Below are 7,170 nucleotides of genomic sequence, written 5' to 3'. Positions count from 1 at the left end.
CGCTGACACCAAGTGAGGAGGACAGGAGAGGGTGAGGTCACAGTGACAGCCTGCAAAGGTATGGAGCAAAATCAGAGTTCCCTGGAACTTAATGCATGTTAGCACTCCCTCCCTTCTCTACCTCCAACTACACCTCAGCTCTTCCATAAGCTACATGGCTTTCTTTTCCAGAGGAAGAAATATGAATGCTCAAAATTAATTTATTACTCACTATTACTAAGGTACATTTAATACTTAATAAAACTTTAGTAGAAAAATACTTATCCCCAAAGAGTGACTTCTTCAAACCCTCTTTTTGAGTTTGCCTTGACTGTCTGGATATTATGCACTCTCCATTTCATAAAATTACCATATTAACTCTCTTTTCAGATAGAGATATCATCCTTCCCTTGCTCTCTCCATCCCTTCCCTGTTATTCCCACCTTTGTTTTCATCCTTTATTTCTGCTTTTATTCCTTCATCATTTTTCTTTCTCTTCCCTCTCTCTTAATGTTTATTAATTCAAATTTCAGAAATATTTACTTGAATGACCTGTTAAGCACAATGTTATCTTTGAGACACAGATCTGGGAATCATTCCTTTTGACCTCCACAAGGCTTGCTTAGAATAGGAGATGGATAAGTAACAGATACATTAGAGCATTGTGATAAAGCTAGCAGAGGAGATTAATTGACTGTAGGGGATGACAAAGACAGAGGAGCCTTCCTAGAAAAGATGTTCTTTTCATTTCAGTCTTGAAGCAGAATTAGGTAGAAGGAAGAGACAATAAAGGATCTTCCAAGGTAGGTGGAATAGAAAGTACTTTTCAAAAAAAAAATAGAAAGAAAAGAAGAAAGAAAGAAAAGAAAAGAAAAAGGAATGTGTCTGGATTCATAAATCCAAATCTACCAGCTCCCTGTAACTATCTCTTTGCAGATGGAGATGCTGGCAGGCTCCATCACCTCCAGCAGATCCCAGGTACTAGACATGCACCCTCTGACAGTTGTTTCCATCGCTGCTGGCCAGCAGCCAACTGGATACTTGGAAGTCACCAATAAGGGTATACTATTTTGCCCCAAAGAGAGTTTGTGGTGTAAACCCTGATTTGGGGAGCAGTATTACTGATTTTTCATGATAATATTCTGAGGATTTCCCTTGGGACCTGTGCCAGTATGTCATTCATGTCAAGGGAGGAATTTCTTCTCTTCGTTTTCTGGAGCCCAATGTTGCTTTGTTGCAGTTCCACACCCCACCTTATCATCTGAGCACTCACATCTTTCTCTGCCACGCTCCCTAATACCCTCTTTTTAGAGCTGGCTAACTTCAGCAGTTACTGGCTTGGCTGTGAGAATAATGGGCTTTGATGCTTAGTAACAGATGATGCAGGTGTCCATGTTGATGGTATCCAGGGTACCCTGATTAATTTGTTTATCTCTCCCATGATGCTTTTCCCCTTATAACCGAGGTCTTTAATACAGCTTGGAGATGACCCTTAATGGAGAGAGTTTAGAGAACTAATGCTTTAAATCACAAAAAATGAGAACTAAGAAATTTTAAAGTTGCAACCTCCCTATCTTGTATAGCAAAGACAAACAGATTAAGAGTTCAAAGGTTATAAAATCTGTATCACTGGTCTTGATTTTTTTTCTACCCTTAGGTTTTGTGTAGATAAAGGAACAGCTTCTCCTCACTGGCAGATAATGAATTCCAAACCGTCCTGCCTGATTCTGTCAGAGACAATCACACTTTTCAGTTAGATGCAAGATAATTGCAAGAGAGTGGGATAAGCATCCCAAGAAGAGTTGTGAACACAGCCTGAGATATCAATGCACACCACTCAATCTTCACAGGGCTACTTTGTCCCAGATGCCACTCTATCTGGGGAGATGCACCCCAAGCTGGCCTCTCTGGTTTATCAAGGTATCACCCTGTGATCTCTGGCAATTTCCCTGTCCTGATATGTCTAGATTTCTGTCAAAACACCCACTCCCCATTGTCACATTTCTCTCCTGGTGTGAACACACAGGAAATGTAAACAATCTTGTATGTTTTATTTTTTGGAAACAGTCCTGTGTGTTTTTATTTCTATCTTGGATCCAACCATCTGTCTTTGTATCTGTCATAAACAGCTTGTGGGAGAGAATGCAAATGTGTCAGTGAATTACTCTGTGTGGTGTAAGCAAAGCAAAACAACCTTCCCTAGAGGAAGACCATATTACTTGACCACTGTACCCAAGAGAAATGGAGACAAACGTGAAAAGAAGGCAGGTTGGAGGTGTACCGAGAGGCAAAAAGTCACGATTCACATTCTCAAGGGCTTCTGTATCACTGATATATTAAAGACTTCTCTCATACACAGTTAGGTCTCTGTCATCCAGAGTCAGATCTCTCTGTTATCCAGAGTCAGGACACTCTGTCATCCACAGTCAGATCTATCTGTTATCCAGAGTCAGCTTCTCTGTCATCCACAGTCAGATCTATCTGTTATCCAGAGTCAGATCTCTCTGTCATCCAGAATCAGGTCTCTCTACTATCCACAGTCAGGACACTCTGTCATCCAGAGTCAGGTCTCTTTGTCATCCAGAGTCAGGTCTCTCTGTCATATACAGTCAGGTCTCTCTATCATCCACAGTCAGATCTCTTTGTCATCCACAGTCAGGACACTCTGTCACCCACAGTCAGGTCTCTCTGTCATATACAGTCAGGTCTCTGTCATCCACAGTCAGGACACTCTGTCACCCACAGTCAGGACACTCTGTCACCCACAGTCAGGTCTCTGTCATCCACAGTCAGGACTCTGTTATATGCAGTCAGGTCTCTCTGTCATATACAGTCAGGTCTCTCTGTCACCCACAGTCAGGTCTCTCTGTCACCCACAGTCAGGTCTCTCTGTCATATACAGTCAGGTCTCTGTCATCCATAGTCAGGACACTCTGTCACCCACAGTCAGGTCTCTGTCATCCACAGTCAGGACTCTGTTATATACAGTCAGGTCTCTGTCACCCACAGTCAGGACACTCTGTCACCCACAGTCAGGACACTCTGTCACCCACAGTCAGGTCTCTGTCATCCACAGTCAGGACTCTGTTATATACAGTCAGGTCTCTGTCATCCACAGTCAGGACTCTGTTATATACAGTCAGGTCTCTGTCATCCACAGTCAGGACACTCTGTCACCCACAGTCAGGTCTCTGTCACCCACAGTCAGGACTCTGTTATATGCAGTCAGGTCTCTCTCTCATCTACAGTCAGGTGCTTTCCTAATGCAACTCTCTGCATAGCACTTGTCCAGTCTGGCTGGTGCTTAAAGCACAGAACCAGTTTCTGGTCCATTTGTGTTATTTTAAAGGAGGAGTCTACAATACACTAATATTGTAAACAGTAAATAGCAAGGTTGTAGTGTCGATAGCAGTCTACAAAGCTCAATATTTCCTATAGCAATAATGAAATATCAGAAAATGCTCTTCCAAAAACATTTATTCACAATAGCATCAATGAAAATGAATTTAAGCAAAACCGGTAGAAAATTTATACATTGTGATTTACAAACTATTATTGAGAGAAATTAAACACAGTATCTAATGAATGGAACGATGCACAGTGTTCATGGAATATAACACAAAACTGTGTTACGAGTACAGCTTTTCTCTAAAATGTCATGCATATTTACTATAATTGCTATTGCAGTTTCTTTAGGGTGTTTAAACATCAGTTTTTAAAGTTAGCATACAAAATAAAAGGATTTACCATGACATTTTCATGGAAACATTGTTCTTATTCAGCTCCTCACCACCCTCTTGCTGGTTCCCTTCATACCTCAAATATTTCCTTCTTCTACATCATGTTATATGGACTGCATAATCCCCCTTTCCTACCTCGCCTCTGATAATTCCCTTTCTATTTTCTACACACACACACACACACACACACACACACACACACACACACAGAGAGATTCTGCATATGACAGCAAAGGTAGTATTTGTCATTCTGAGTCTAGTTTACTTTGCTTGACAAAATGATCTCTAATTCTATCCATTTTTCTGTAAGTGGTATTACTTCATTCTTTATAGCTGAACATAATTCTGTTATATATCACCTGCTTTTCTGGAGATCATCAGCTAGGGCATTGCGGCTTGCCTTGTAATGAAGTGTGTGGCGTCTTCAAGGTCCCTCAATGTGGCAGGATGGTTGGGCTGCCAGACTCCTGGTAAGAGAGCACTCACCTGAGAATGGTGCTGTTCTACTCAAGGAGGGCAGCTGGATCTGGCTTTCACTTTCAGGAGCCGGTCTCTTTATGATGCTACTCAGTAGGCTCAAGCAACCAGCTGTGGGAATAATAGCTGATGCTCCTGGGATCTGGCAGACAGAGGAGTAAAATGCTCATGTCCACTTGTGTGCTGTTCTCACAGGCTGCCCACTTTTCCTGTCTGGGGAAACAATCTCAAAGGGCCAAGATCTTGGTCACCATTCCCACAGTGACACATGTGATTCTTTTGACAACAAACACGTGTTCCTACTCCTCCGAGTTGATCTAATTTCCACAGTCAGCCACAAGGTTAGTGTTTCCTCATTATCTGATTTGCTAGACACAGCAGGCAAAGTGTAGGAATAGTCATGATCCTTGAAATGTTCGCGTTCACATTGGTCTTAAATCCCAAATAGGTACACTAACATGTTGTTTCATCATTCAAAATAGGTCCATTCGTGTCTCCATAACTCTCTCCTACTTCTCTTGCGGTTTAAACATAGTCCCTGATATAATGAAGTCATTTCTTTTTGTGTCTGTGCCGTTAGCAAAGATGACTCTTTGGTTTATATCATACACTGATAATGTTAGATGGGGAAACTCATGCATTCATCCACATTCAACAAGTATTTGTCAAGAACATGTACTTTCATAAGCAAAATAGAGAAAATTCCCAAGGTTATGAAGAGTATACTTTTTGATTAGATTGACTGAAATTAAATTAAATTAACATATAAACTGAATAGAATGCTAGATAGTCATAAGGAGAAAAAAATGAAGAGGATAAAGAACATGTTCATATCAGGAGGAGGGACTTAAAGCCTCAGGTGAAGCTTCCGGTGGAGATGCTTGGAGAGATAAGTGAGGGATACCCCCATGGAAAAATCTGGGGAAGAATGTTTTCAGAAGAATGATCAGAGATGTTAAATAAGTTTCCCAAGGAACAAGTGTGTCCAGGACCTAAGAACAAGGCAGGGAGTATACTCCCATGGAGAGAAGAGGGGGAGAGAAGGCAGATGGAGGACAATTCCACAAATTGCCCATAAAGGAACTTGTAGCACTTAGCAATAAATTTATGTTCTCCCTTCAAATCTCAGTGAGCTGAAGATCTTATACAAAGCTATATATAATCCTATTGATTAGTCTTTAATTGTCTCCACCACATAGACTTGGTTTTATTGATCCATCACTGTCCATTCTGGTCTTTCACTTTTCCTTTTTAGTGACTTCATACTTTAAGACTTTAAAATTCAGTTAAAGTACCAAGAAGTGGTATCTCTAAGCCCTCTCATATTTCTTCTCTAGTGTTATGTGCCTTCCTTGATTCCTCTACAGGTATGTCTGTACCTTTGATTGACATTTATCTTGATTTGTCTCCTATTCTTTCTTGGTTTGCCTCACAGATCAATCTTACCTTATTTAAAAACAGAAACATAATTATTGTCTTGTTAATTAAGTATCAAGACTTACTATACACCTACACTTAGAGAATTGTGTTTCCTTCTGTGATTTATCTCTTCTTAAAACCCTCTTCTTATTGTGAATGTGTTCATTCACTTATTGTGTAAAAGCATGTCCTCTCAATGTTGGCTTTATGTAGACACCATACTGAGTTTAGGGGATACAGAGATGGATATCATGAAGCCTTTATCCTAAGATGCTAAAATAACACTCTTGACATAACATGAAATAATAGCAAATATCAGTGATTTTTAATGAATACAATGGGGACATACTTTTAATCAAGGTTGGGTCCAAGAAAGAGATTTTTTAAAAAATTCAATTTAATGTTTATGTGTATTTGTCTGGATGCATGTCTGTGCCCTGTATCTGCAGATTCCAGTAGAGGATATGTCCTCCTGGAACTAGAGTTACAGATGGTTGTAAGTTGCCATGTGAGTGCTGGGAATTGAACCGTAGTACTTTGGAGAGAATTCTGTGTTCTTACCTGTGGAACTATCTTTCCACTCCCAAAAGAGGTGTTTTGTTTGTTTTTTGAGACAGGATTTCTCTGTATTGCTTTGGAGGCTTTCCTGGAACTTGCTTTGTAGACCAGGCTGACCTCAAACTCATAGAGATCCGCCTGCCTCTGCTCTCCAGTGCTGAGATTAAAAACGAGCCACCAACGCCTGATTTAAGAAGAGGGTTTTTAAGAAGAGATAAGTCACAGAAGCAAACACAATTCTCTAAGTAGAATCATGTTTCTGAAGCAATATAAAAACAAAAGAGGGACTGAGAAGACAAATAGATTTGAGGTGAGGTTAAGCTGTGGACTCAAGGCTTTATTCTGTTGGCATTAGGGGGAGAATGCACAGTTCATACCAAGGATATCATAACTACATATGTGTATTAAATTGAATGTCTAGAAATCTTTTGAAGGATGAATTCAGGAAGATAAGATTAGGTGTGTTTATGAATTTAAACTTAAGATGTACACTTTTTCCTTATCTCCTGTAATTAATTCTTCAACTCGTCTTGTCTAATTTTCCTTCTAAATATAATATTCATGTCCCCATAATTACTTTGATTTCTAGGAAAGTTTCTGACTCATAGTGGGGACCCAACTTGGTAAGAGTGTAATATTTGCTATGTAAACTACTAGTTTTCATATCAAGTTGCCCATTTATAATTGCAAAAGTTTATGAGTTTCCAGGGTTGCTGGACAGTAGTGTTGTCCACAAGTTAGTCTGTAGATGTAAGCAGAGAGTGTCATGAAAATCCAAGTGCCTAGCCTTTAAGATTGAGATTCCAATGTGGGGATTGGGCTAGAGGTAGGGGGTGAGGGTGGGGTTGGGAGGTAGAAGGTGGGGAGCTGGGATTGACATTTGAAGCATGCATGTTTCTAATTTAAATTAAAAAAAGAAAAAAAAGATTGAGATTCCTCCTTATCACCTTAAAAATTACTTCTCAATAGAAGACTTAAGCAGAATAAACAGATATGG

The sequence above is a fragment of the Mesocricetus auratus genome, unplaced genomic scaffold (genome assembly GCF_017639785.1).
Source record: "Mesocricetus auratus isolate SY011 unplaced genomic scaffold, BCM_Maur_2.0 Super-Scaffold_4256, whole genome shotgun sequence".
Taxonomy (NCBI): Eukaryota; Metazoa; Chordata; class Mammalia; order Rodentia; family Cricetidae; genus Mesocricetus; species Mesocricetus auratus.
This window is presented reverse-complemented; position numbering follows the sequence as displayed.